General features: G+C 33.6%; 1 protein-coding gene across 1 annotated transcript in view; it reads left to right on the forward strand.

The window, feature by feature from the left end:
* LOC131525926 (receptor-type tyrosine-protein phosphatase mu-like) overlaps window positions 1-14,485 on the forward strand; it is a 256,453-nt gene that overhangs the window by 147,501 nt on the left and 94,467 nt on the right.

Below are 14,485 nucleotides of genomic sequence, written 5' to 3' on the forward strand. Positions count from 1 at the left end.
GGAAATATTTTTGAGTTTACTTTCCAGTTTACAGTCAATTCTAGTTATTTTACAGTTCCTTTGTTCACTTTGAATCTCTTTAAAGCCTTAATTATTTTGTAACACTTTACAACAAGGTCTCTTTTCTAACATTAGATAATAACATCAACTTTAACAGCATTTTATGTTAGTTAATAAAAATGTTCATGTTCACAGTGTATTGACTAATGTTAAAAAAGTAATTTTTGATTTTACAGATGTAGTGCTAAATTTTGATATAACTAAGATTAATACATGCTAAGTATTGTTCATTCTTAATTCATGTTATTTAATGTTAACCAATGAAACCTTTATATAAATGAGTTTTTTATGTGATGGAATGTGAGCTGGACATGTTTTTTAGGGTCCAATCTTTTGTTTTTGTCTGTGTTTGTGAAGGTTTGTGTCTCTGTGTGTCTCACAATCACAGACAAACATCATTATTTACTGCTGCATGTTCAGCGTGTTTAATAAGAAGCGGATAAAACTGTAACATCTTCAGCATAAGAATATTATATTATAAAGCGCTGCTTTAATATTGGATATCCCGGGACTGACGCTTGACTGTACGCCGCGCAAATAACCGCAGTAAATTACAGTCATGTTTACCGCAGTAATCTCTGCTGGATTACACCGCCAGTTCCATCATTTAATCTGATCTGATCTGATCAAATCATGTTTTTACCTCGTCAACATTCCCAAACAAGATATGAAAATAGAAGAAGCAAGATTTGATTATTGTGATCCGCGTCTAATCTCTCTGTCAGTGATTGTGTTTCTGTGTTTTACCGAGACGAGTCGCTGGTCTTTATCTCTCTCTCACACACACACACACACACACACACACACACACACACACACACACACATACACACACGTCTGGTTTGCTATCCTTGTGGGGACTCTCCATAGGCGTAATGCTTCTTCTACTGTACAGACTGTATATTCTATTGTCCTACACCAACCCTACACCTAAACCTACCCCTTACAGGAGACTACAGGCATTTTTAGATTTTCAAAAAACTTCATTCTGTGTGATTTATTAGATTGTTTACCCGTGACACGAGTCCCCATGAGTCTGTGTGTATTCAGGTTTAAGTCCCCACCTGAATAGAAAAACAAGTACACACACACACACATACACTGATGCAATAAAAGCAGGTCTTATTAGTGCTTTAGTCACAGTATAATGTGTCTTTTAGGTTCCAGGGTCAGAGGTCAAACACAGTGTCACATGACATCAGGTGTAATAGAAAAAGTCAGATGTTTGTTTTATTCTTTTTTTCAAAACTGCAGTTTATAGATGAATAGATCATTTGTAACATGTATTTGATTAAAACATTGCTAATTAGCAAGGATTTTAGGTTTGATTTAATTTTATTTAAATTTATATGGTGGGTGTGTGGTGTATATGTACATATGCCATGCAAAATTAAATACATTTATTTGAAATGTTTACTGGATAAATATTAATATGATGTTTAAATAAAAACTGAATGAATTTTTAATACATTTATATGAATAAAAGTATGTATGTGTGTGTGTGTATACACTACATAAAATGTTAATACAAGTTGTATTATTTATATATATATATACACACACACACACACATAAACTTTAGCCTAACATCCTTGTTTAATATTTACCCATGTAAATATTAAAAATTCACATTTTGTTTTTATTTAAACATCATATTAAGTGTTGTCTTCATGTCGCATTTGGTCTTGTGCAAAATCAATCTATACTTGAGATTGTATTAATCCAATTGAAAATTGTTGTTTTGGGAAAACAGAAATGTTGTCAGGTAAACTGGAATCTAAACGTCTTGGAGGCAAATGGATTTGTGTGTGTGTGTGTGTGTGTGTGTGTTGTTTATAGTTTGTCTCATGTCATATAAATGTCCTCTCATCCGTCATCTTTGTGTGTTTGATGGAGCTGAATAGATCTAAATGTAAAGTCAGTTCACTGTCCCTTTAAAGTGAACACTGATGTGATTTCAGGATGTTTGGGTCCTGGGACGATCTTTAATTTTGACTAAACTAAGAGCGCTGCAAAGGGTCACTCTGAACCAAGAGCATCTGAGATCAGACTTGATCCTAATAACAATGTGAACACAAAACGGGGATTAATACTGTTATAAAATTAATTTGGAAAATTCAGAAACAATTTCAAATCGCTGAAGTGTGTTTTTATGTCTCTAGTGGAAAAACTCGTTTTAATAATCCTCATTCTTCACGTCACAGATTAATTCATGGATTTTGAGCATTATCACCAGCAGAAGACAAACACCGCGTTTCTTTGAGGATCACAGATAGAAAATGCTCCTAATGTTGCTCTTTGTTTGCGGGCGAGTAATCAAAGCCTGTGATTAGCTGCAGGAGACACCAGAGCAGATGTTTGCCATTGATACCAGCCTGAAGAAACACATCAAATCACAGCAGAGCTCTGAGACAAACACAACCAAAGACATGAAACACAGTCCTGATGAGAGACGCCACAGAGAGTTACACAATATCACAGTTGATGGAATATGTTTTTTGCGAAATTAGCAATCAGAAACATAAATCCTCCCACACACACACATATTTGCTTAAACTCTAATTGGCTGTGACATGTAATCTCTGTGACGCCACACACGCGTGTGTGTGTGTGTGGTGGGAACGCTCGTGTCCGGAGGGGAAGCGTGTGGTGCTGGCTTTGAGGAGATTACTGATCCGTCTCGCAGTCACGCGCTGATTGAAACGCCTCAAGATTCCAACACTAAACGCCTGTTTACAACAGCTGAGAGAAACATCCAGCCTTATCAGTTACACCGTACAACACCCTACAGCCGTCTCACACACACGCACACACACACACATACATACACATATTAACTAACGCACACACACACATTAACTAACACACACGCACACGCACACACATGTTCGTTTTTGTGAAAAGTGGGGACTCTCCATAGGCGTAATGGTTTTTATACTGTACTTACTGTATGTGCTATTGCCCTACACCTAAACCTACCCCTTACAGGAGACTGTGCATTTCAACTTTCCCCAAAAAAACCTCATTCTGAGTGATTTATAAGCGTTTTGAAAAGTGGGGACATGGGTCAATGTCCTGAGATGCCACCTTCACCTTGTAATACCTGCCATACCCTCGTCATTATACACATCTATGTCCTGACTTTTCACAAAAACGCACACACACACACACACACACACACACACGCGCATATTTAGAATGATTTCTGAAGGATCATGTTTCACTGAAGACTGGAGTAATGATGCTGAAAATTCAGATTTGATCACAGAAATAAATTACAGTTTAACAGATATTCACACAGAAAACAGCTGTTTTAAACTGTAATAATGTTTCACAATTTTTACTGTATTTTTTGATCAAATAAATGCAGCTTTGGTGAGCAGAAGGAGACTTCTTTCAGAAACATTAAAAAACCTTAATGTGTAAATATACTGTATACATTATTGATTTCTTCATACTTATATATCATTCTTGATTTCATCCCTCCACGTCTGTATTCTGAGCGCAGCGTCGTCTCATACAGAGATTTCATATTAAAGCGCACATCGGTGTGGATCTGGCTCCGCTCCAAACCCTAGTGAGTCGACTACATAGGCAGCATGTTAAATCGTCACAGACACTGTTCCAGAAAGCATAATTATTTTGCCTTGTATTAATTCATTATTTCATATCTAACAATGAGCATATTACTCTGCAAAAAAAAAAAAAGTACAAATAAGTGGAAAAAGAAAAATTGCCAGTGCAGTGAGACAAAATACACATATTAGAGACACAGCCTATGAAGACAAATAATGTGTTTTTTTAACCTTAAACCACATAAACACATTGCATTACACCAAATACACAAAATAATGTTATTTTTAGCAACGTCATATGACCCCTTTAGTTCAGTTCTTACAGACGACATATCAGATCTCAGATCACTCACTTAAAAGGTTTCATTTTAGCCTAGTTAGTAGACAACAGATCAACTCACTATTTCAGTTTCAGTTTTTGTCAAATTTTGAATCAGATTTATATTTTCCATTTTTGATATGTCTATATTAATTTATTTCAGTTTTTAACACGGTAAACTACATGAAATAATTGTTTCTTTGGCAACTAAATTAAGTTAAAAATATTAAATGTTAATAAACTAAGTATAAAGTTGAAGTTTTTATAAAAATTAAAACATAAAATTTGTTATTTATTAATTTGTTCATGTCAATTCAGATCCATCATATAATATTAGCAGGTGTTAGTAAATGTCAATATTGACATTAACTAAGATTAATACATGTCTTAGGGTTGTTGTTGTTGTTTTTTGTATTCTTAATTGATGTTAGCTAAGCTACATTAAAAAGTAATATTAATAATATTGATATTAATATTGACTTTTGATTGTAATAATGTATTTGTAAATGTTAAAAATTAATATTAACTAAGATTAATAAATGTTTTAGAATTATTTTTAATTATTGGTTCATGTTAGCTGAGCTCCATTAAATGTGAGCTGAGGTACATTAAATGATATTAATAAATATTAAGTTTAGATTTTAATAACGTATTCGTAAATGTTAAAATCAGCTAAGATTAATAAATGTTTAAGAAGTAGTGTTAACTCGTGTCAGCTGAGGTCCATTAAATAATAATAATGATAATAATAATATCATTATTAGTAGTAGTAGTAGTAGTAGTAGTATTATCTTTTAATGTTCATAATGTTATCATATATATATATGTTGAAATGAACTAAGATTAATAAATATTTTAGAAGTATTTTTAGTTCATGTTAGCTGAGGTCCATTCAATAGTATTATTATCATAATTAATAATAATAATAATAATAATAACTTTTAATGTTAATAATGTAATAGTATATGTTGAAATGAACTAAGATTACTAAATGTTTTAGAAGTATTTTTTCGTTCAAGTTAGTTGTGGTCCATTAAATATTACTATTATTATTATTAATAATAATAATAAAAAGAATGATAATAATAACTTTATTTTTTAATAATGTGATCATATATGTTGAAATGAGCTAAGAATAATAAATGTTTCAGAAGTATGTATTTTAAGTCAAGTCAAGTCACCTTTATTTATATAGCGCTTTTACAATACAGATTGTGTCAAAGCACTTAACAGTATCAAATTGGAGGATAGAGTGTCAGTAATGTATAATGTTAAGATTAAACACTCAATTTTCAGTTAAAGGCATTTCATTATTGAATTCAGAGATGTCATTGTCTAGCTCAGTTTAGTTTAAATAGTATCTGTGCAATCAAATCGGCGATAATCACTAGAAATTAAGTGTCCCCATTTTACCTTGTGTTAATCTTAAAGTGTGCTCCTGGTTTCCTCTGGTCTGCCGCTGTCAGGTCGCGCTGTCGTTAGAGCTTTTAATTAATTTGTTTCTGGCGCTCTGGGAGTGATTGTGTGGAGTCGCTGCAGCCTACATCGGTTTTCTGGAGTTTTTTGTGAGACTCAAAGAACTTCCTGTGTGAAACGGGCTGATGTGATCAATGAGGACAACTTGTCAGAGCTGCTTAATTACACATTAGCTGCCTATTTCTCTTACAGATGGTGTGTAAACAAGCTCATTAAACAGCCAGATCTGCCTTTAGCACCCAAAACTTTACGTGACGTACCAGAGTCACTGTTGCATCATCACTTTTCCGTGTTTGTTATTTTAATAATAATATACTGTTATAGTTTTTATTAATATTCTTAGCTTTACTTGTTTTATATTTCCATTTTTATCATTTTAAATGCAGGTTTTTTTTCTTCATTTTGTGCTTTTGCCATTTTTATTATTAATAAAACGATGTTTTAATGGCCACTGACTCAGGTGACTCTGTTGTACTGGTATTATTAGATTTAAGTGTGGCATTTGATACAGTTGACCATGAGGTCCCACTTACTTGGCTAGAGCAAGTTGTGGGCATCAGAGGAACGGCATTAAGTTGGTTTCAGTCGTATTTTAAAAGAGAAGCTTTTCAATTAATATGGGGCAATGTTATTCAGGGGCGGTCCCCTTGACTTGTGGGGTCCCCCAAGGCTCTATTTTGGCCCCTTTATTGTCTTTAGCCTCTATTTTTGAAAAGCATGACTTGCACTATCATTGCTATGCCGACGATACCAAACTTGATTTGCCTCTAAAGCACAAAAATGGCTTAGTCTCCCTCTGTGCCTGTCTTTCCGATGTCAAAGCCTCGATGTCATTGAATTGTTTTAATCTAAATGAAAGTAAAACAGAGATCATTGTGTTTGGCTCTTCTGAAGTTCCAACCATTTCTCATTTAAATTCTGGTGTTTTATTTTCTTCAGTTAATCATGTGTAAAAAAAAGTTGGGCGTCTTTTTTCGATAATGCACTTAAATTTGATAAATTTATTTCGGCAAATAAATTTAGTTGTCAAATCAGGTTATCAACTAAGAGTGCTGGCTAAAGTGAAGACTTTCCTTTCTTTTAAGCACTTTGAAACTGCAATTCATGCTTTTATTTCTTCTAGAATTGATTATTGTAATCTCCTGTATCTGGGAATAAACAATTAATCAATATCCAGATTACAGATGTTGCGGAGCCGATGAGACGTGAGACGTGCGGATCCATATGCAAGCTTTTATTGAGAAGAGACGTGGTCATAACAGGCAGGGTCGAACAGTGGCAAACAGGTATAACACGGGCAAGACAAAGAGTAAACAAGGACAAGCGTGGATAGACGATCGGCGAACAGTATCCAATAGAGCAAGGCAGAGAGATAATCCAGGTACGAAGCAATAATCCAGGCAGGGGAAAACACAATCCGAAACAGGCAAGGCAAGGCAAGACTAGGAAAACTAACAGGGGCTCTGTAGAGTAGCTAAAGCTAGGGCAGCGATAAATGCATACAGTACTCGGCAAAGGGCAAGAGGAAGTCCATGGTTTATGTAAGGGGTGAAATGAGATTCAGCTGTGTGATCAGACTCGAGTGTAAGCATGTGATTGGACAACAGATGGTCCAAAACGCGGCTGCGCATTTTTTAACTGGTGTTCGCAAATATGAACATATTGGCTCCCAGTTTGTTTTAGAATTGATTTTAAAGTGCTTCTGCTTGTTTTTAAATGTTTAAATGGCCTCGCTCCCTCCTACCTTTCTGACTTGTTGTGTGAACATCATCTGGTAAGAACTCTTAGGTCTGCCAACCAGAGTTTGTTAACTGGGTGATCGAGCTTTTGCCGTAGCCGCACCTAAATTTTGGAACACGTTACCGATCCATATTAGAACTGCACCAACATTACATATTTTTAAGTCAAAGTTAAAAACTTATCTCTCCACTATAGCCTATGACTTGTGATATTGTTTGTTGTCTCTTGTTGTTTGCTTGGTTTGTATACATGTTTTTTAATGTCTTTTTAGAACATTATACAGCACATTAGTCAACTGTAGTTGTTTTAATTGTGCTTTATAAATAAACTGAGAACTGAACTATTAATATTATTTTTATTAAAATATAATATTTTTATTAAAATGTTGAATCAGTTTTTATATTTTCCATTTTTAATGTTAGTTAGTTTTAATTGTGTGTTTGTCATTTTGAAAAGTTTTAGTTTTGATTATTTTTTTATTTTAGTTATTTTAGTACATCAGTTGAATTTATATTAAAATTAAAGCAAATTAAAATGTGTATATAAATATACTAAATCACTTCAGAGAACCAGTGGACAAATAAAGTCTGACAGTCATGAAAAATCAAACCTTTCTCAACAACCAGCCGTCATCTGGAGTTCAAAATAGACATTATATGATCATTTATGATTTGAAATTACTGACTTTGAAAATTACTACTCTGAAATTACTACTAACTTGATAACTAAAGCTATTAAAGACATTTCTGTTAAATTAAAGCAGAAATACAATAAATTCAAATATGAATATTAGAAGAAAAACCTAAACTAAATAAAAATTTGAAATAAACATCCATTACTTGAAATAAAACAAATAATAACCAAAATGATTTATCTATATCGATATATAGATAGATATTTTGATTATTATTTGTTTTATTTCAAGTAATGGATGTTGTAAATTTTTTTCTTCTTCTTCTAATATTCATATTTTAATTTATTGTATTTCTGCTTTAATTTAACAGAAATGTCTTTAATAGTTTTAGTTATCAAGTTAGTAGTCATTTCAGAGTAGTAATTTTCAAAGTCAGTGATTTAAAATTATAAATGATCATATAATGTCTATTTTGAACTCCAGATGACGGCTGGTTGTTGAGAAAGGTTTGATTTTTCATGACTGTCAGAGTTTATTTCTGTGCTGTATTTGTCCGCTGGTTCTCTGAAGTGATTTAGTTTAATGGTGATGTAATGAGCATCGGCGTTTCTGATTACGTGTGGCTCGTCAGATCAAAGCACATCTCAGATGAAGCGTCTGTCGCGCTCCACGCCGGCCATCTTTCACGCGTGGATCCTCCGTTGCCATCGGCGATCTGCGTTTGGCCCCGGGGCTGAGCGAGGCGGCCCCGCTCATCCCACACATCAGCGCTGACAGAGCGACGGCCCGTCAAACACACACACACACACTTCTGTTCTTCTCTCAGAAATAAAGCTGAATTAATGCAGAATAATAAGTGGTTGAAGATTCTGCGTTTCCACAGTAACAGCAGCAGGAGGAACATTACGGGTTCAGATGTGGAAATACACACACTCACACACACACATACACACACACACACACTCACTCACTCACTCACACACACACACTAAATGACTTTCCGTAGACTTCTATTACTTTTATACTGACCAAACGATATTTTCTATCCCCTAACCCTAAACCTACCCCTTACAGAAAACCTGTTTGCTTTGTTACACTTTCAGATAAACATCATTGACTATTTTTTTTCTTTTTTTTTTTCTTTGTGGGGCCCACAGTCATGTCCCCACAATGTCAAACATTTAGGTTTTACTATCCTTGTGGGGACATAATTCACTCAACAATTCTTCTCCATTTACAGAGTTACAGTCTTCTGCCATTTTGAAGAGTACCCCAGACCGTAATCAACGTAATCGCACGCATGCTGAATGTAAACAATGCTGATTATGTTGATTACGTTCTGGGGTACTCTCTAAAATGGCGGAAGACTCGGGGAGAAGAATTGTTGAATAATTTGTTGTTATTGTTTTCTTTGCGCACAAAAAGTTTTCTCGTGGCTTCGTAAAATTACGGTTGATGTCACATGGACTATTTTACCGATGTTGTTACTGTGTTTCTGGACCTGGGAACATTACAGTTGCATTGCTATCTATGGAGGGTGAACTAACCCTTTAAATAATTAAGACAGTTTCACTGAAATCTGATTGAGTGATTTCATGAAGCAGTGAGAGATTTCGAGAGGTTCATTCATGTTTATTTTGTGTTATAATTAGTAGTAAAGAGGAAGAGATGATCGTGTTCACTCGTCCTCCGCTCTCTCACAACAAATCAAAACACCATTTATTGTTTGAATTTCCTAATAAAATGTAACTAAGTAACTATATATAAAACTGAAAGTTCCAAATTAAGTTCCACACAAGCAGTGTTTAAAACAATGCTGTATTTGTTCTGTACACATGCATACTGAACCCAAAGACCCGTACTGTACATTTTTTGTATGGATATGTGTACCGTTACACACCCTAACCAATACTGATACTGGTATCTTTTTTAGGACTAATTCTGTGTAGCAGAGGCCAGTGGGTAAGTGCTGTGCAGGTAAAACCTGCCTTTAGCCTCCTTGTTAGAGCGCCTGCCTCCCACGCCGGAGACCGCGGTTTGAATCCCGCTCTGAGTGGGGCGAGTAGGACCGCAACATCTCATTAAAATGCTCTGATACCATAAAACAATATCACATGCTGTGTGTACAGTGTTTGAGACAAAGAAACACAACAGAGCAGGAAGTACATATCAGAGGTTAAGGATGACTACGAAGTAAATCTGTTATCTGTTTAATAGAATATTGAGTACAAATGTAATATTCATATATGTAACCCTGGAGCACAAAAGTAGTCATAAGTAGCACAGGTGTTTTTGAAGCAATAGCCGACAATACATTCTATGGGTCAAAATGATCCATTTTTCTTTTATGCCAAAAATCATTAAGATATTAAATAAAGATCATGTTCCATGAAGATATTTTGTAAATGTCCTACCGTAAATATTTCAAAACTTCATTTTTGATTAGTAATATGCATTGCTAAGAACTTCATTTGGATGACTCTAATCTTCTCAATATTTAGATTTTTTTGCACCCTCAGATTCCAGATTTTCAAATAGTTGTATCTCCACCAAATATTGTCCAATCCTAACAAACCATACATCAATGGAAAGCTTATTTATTTTCAGCTTTCAGATGATGCATAAATCTCAGTTTCAAAAAACTGACCTTTATGACTGGTTTTGTGCTCTAGGATCACATATGTATAGCCTGTACATGAAACATCTTAAAGGTCCCATGGCATGAAAATTTCACTTTATGAGGTTTTTTAACATTAATATGAGTTCCCTTAGCCTGCCTATGGTCCCCCAGTGGCTAGAAATGGTGATAGGTGTAAACCGAGCCCTGGGTATCCTGCTTCGTCTTTGAGAAAATGAAAGCTCAGATGGCCCAATCTGAAATCTTCCCTTTATGTCGTCATACGGGGAAAGGTTACCTCCCCTTTCTCTGCTTTGCCCGTCCATGAGAAAATGAGCTACTACCGAGCGAGGCAAGCGCAATATTTTTTTTTCTCGAGAGACATCATGGCTTGCAAACGAGCGAAGCATGAGCCATTGCGATAAATCCACTGTCAACATTAGCGCATGGTAGCGCAAGCTGGTTAAGGCCACACACCCACCCTCCACCTTCCCCGCCTCTCTCCTCCTCATTAGCATTTAAAGCTACAGACACAGAAATGGCACATCTTAAGGAAAGCTCATTGTGGGACTGGCTCGTAGTGGCTGAAATTCTGCACCAAGGCTGAATTTCGGGAATCAGACTTCAGATAGAGTACTAGGGACCACTTAGGCCTATATAAAAGCATCCAAAAAGCAGCATGTCATGGGACCTTTAAACTATCAGAGCTTTTCAAAGTAAATGTCTTTGATCAGTTGATGCGTGGACCTTGGACCTTGAGTATTTGAGTGTATAAGAGAAAGGTTCATACCTCAGATATTGTCACTGTTTCTTTTTGTCCAGTTAATAAAAAAAAAAAATCATCACATTTTTACCTTGTGGTGTGACAAAAGCTTTTTTAAATTCTCTAAAAAAAAAAAATGATCGTTTCATTTTATGAGCTCATAATTATAGAAAGTTTTAAAGCTTTTGCTGTTTAATATAATTTAGATGCAGTAGATGTGTGTCGCACCACAGGACACATTCAGAAAGGAAACGCCACTGATTTCTGCTGGAGTGAGCATGTAAATATTACGCACATGCACTGATTTTGTATAAATGAGGAGGTTAATTTCCTGCGGTGTGACTGTATGTGGTTCTCAATCTCATTATTTGTGTGCCGTTCTCATGATTTCTTCTGTAGCCTGAGCATTAGTGAGTATCACACACACGCAGACACTTCTCTGTGTCTCTGCTTCATCTGTAATCTGCACAGAGCTCCAGTGAGGCCCTGATTTGCCCTTTGACCTCTGAACTCTGACCTGAGTCTGCGATCAGCTGTTAATTAACTTCCCCTCTCACCTGCGCTGGCTCTCAATGGCTTAAATAATTTATCACATGATATTTCATCTCTGAACTGAAGGACTGGCCTAGATCGCTGTGACCCAGCATGCCCGTTGGGTAGTGATGTATTCAAATAATATCACTGAATTTTTTCTGTATTAATAATTTCCTATGAAAATGATGCTCAAACTAAATTAGAGAGAGAGTGTGTTCTTGATGCACATTCTGTGTGCATATATAGATACACACACACACACACACATACGTATAATATATAATATACAAAATAAAAAGTGCCAAAATGTAAATATTATAACTTATTATACTGTACTATATTATCATTATTATACTGATGTATTATTTATTAATTATTATGCATATTTGTATATGATGTTTTTTTTCCATAATTTGTGTAAATAAAAGTATGAAAAAATATTATAGCTTATATAAATATATTATATGATTTTTAAAACATTTTTCATAACTTTTGTGTGGCTTAAAATATGGAAAATGTAAATAAATAAATAAAATCATAAAATATCTATATAAGATATATGTACTATTAATGATACTATTAATAATATTCACAAGTGCTTATAACTTATAAGCTATTATAGCTTATATAACTATTATAACTTATACAGATATATTTATATATGATGTATTTTTCATAATTTGTGTAAATAAAAGTATGAAAAAATATTATAGCTTATATACATATATTTGATTTGTAAAAATATTTTTCATAACTTTTGTGTGGTTTAAAATTATGAAAATGAAAAACAAATAATAATAAAAACATAAAATATCTTTATAAGCTATAATATGTACTATTAATAATATTCACAAGAGCTACAAAATAAAAAGTGCCAAAAATATCAATATTATAACTTATATAGACATATTTGTATATATCTGTATAGTATTTGTATAATTTGTGTAAATACAAGTATGAAAAAATATTATAGCTTATACAAATGTATTTTACATTATTTTTTTAAATATCTTTCATAACTTTTGTGTGGCTTAAAATTATGAAAAATAAATAAATAAATATATATATATATATATATATATATATATATATATATATATATATATATATATAAACATCAAATATCTATACAAGCTATAATATTTAGATTCTTCATTTATATAGAGTTTTTTTTTTATATATATATTTTTACAATATGTTCATAATTGCATGATCCTTTCTGAATGTGTCCTGTGGTGTGACATGCTTAGATGTTATATTTATGTATATTTTTATATGGTTTTTATGTGTTTTTTATAATGATATACATATGTGTGTGTTTTGTGTTTTTGTTTAATCTCATTGAATATGGTGATTGTGGTCATATTGCTGACGTACTGCAGTAAAGATATAAGATCATCCAGCAGCTTGTTTATTCTGTGTTTAATGAGAAAGTGCAGCAAAGGGCAGGCGGTGTGGAAGTTTGTAATTTCATTAACTCCAGTATATTTATATACCCAGCTTTTTATATTCACAGATAACCTTTTGCTAGCAAACCCAGACTTTATTACAGATTAGCGAACCCAAAGGTCAGATTAGCATCAGTCAACATTCAGCTAGCAGCTCTGCTTCTGTCCTGGAGATTCTGCTCTGTTTCAGTTCATGTGAAGCGCGTGAAACACGAGCTCTGTTTGTATCCGCTGTTGTGCGTGTTTTTGTCATGGTCGCTCAACATCCACGTTCACTCTAGCGTATCCGCGCGATGCTCCGGGGCCCGGCGGCCCTTCCCCAAACTGACACAGGGAATTTCTGATGTTTGCCCTTTACGTCTATACATGATTAAACAGCAAACATGAGCGTCTCTGTGCTCGTTCATTCTGCTGGTGGAGAGAGAAGCTCTGAGAAAGAGAGACCACAGGAATAACCTCAGAGAAGCAGGTTTTATCAAACCACACTCTCTGTCATATGAGGGGAATTTGATTAGGTAACTCTCAATACAATTTTCATATCATATTTCACCTCAAAATTAAAAACAACCTTGTGACATTTTTTCCATGATAATAAAAAAACTAATAAATAAATGAAAAAAAATAATAAAATGCATCGCTGCATTGCAAAAACACAATTAAATATGATATAATTGTTTAATTGTAATGAAGTTTATACACACGCTGCATTAGTATTTTTGTCTTGATTTTTAGTATAAATATCTAAACATTCTTGAATCAAGATGCATTTACTTGACAAGCAACATGGCTTAAGATATTAAGACTTGTTTTCTAAAGGAAATAATCTAATTTTAGTTTTTGCTTAAAACAAGCAAAAATATATGCCAATGGGGTTAGAAAAATAATCTTAATTCAAAGGCTAAACAAGATTATTTTTCTTGCTCCATTGCCCCATATTGTTTTAAGCAAAAAATAACTTCTTTTTTTTTTTCAGAAAACAAGACATAATATCTTAAGTACTTTAAAGTAAATTCATCTTGATTCAAGAAGTTTTAGATATTTATAACAGAAAACAAGACAAAAAAAATTGATTTACTTTGTTTAGGTTACTCTCAAGCAATTTCATATTTCATCTCAAAATAAATAAATAAATAAAATTAGATTGTTAATATAGTTTTAGGAGCATTTTCATTCTCGTGGCAATTTAACATATTTTACTCCACAGATTCTCATGTATAAAAAAACTAAATAAAAAAATAAAAAAACTGTTGTTTGTGAGTTTGATTTCAGTTTATACTTATTGTAATATTTATTGTGCTTTATCTAATTTATGGTTTTAA

The sequence above is a fragment of the Onychostoma macrolepis genome, chromosome 02 (assembly GCF_012432095.1).
Source record: "Onychostoma macrolepis isolate SWU-2019 chromosome 02, ASM1243209v1, whole genome shotgun sequence".
Classification (NCBI taxonomy): Eukaryota; Metazoa; Chordata; class Actinopteri; order Cypriniformes; family Cyprinidae; genus Onychostoma; species Onychostoma macrolepis.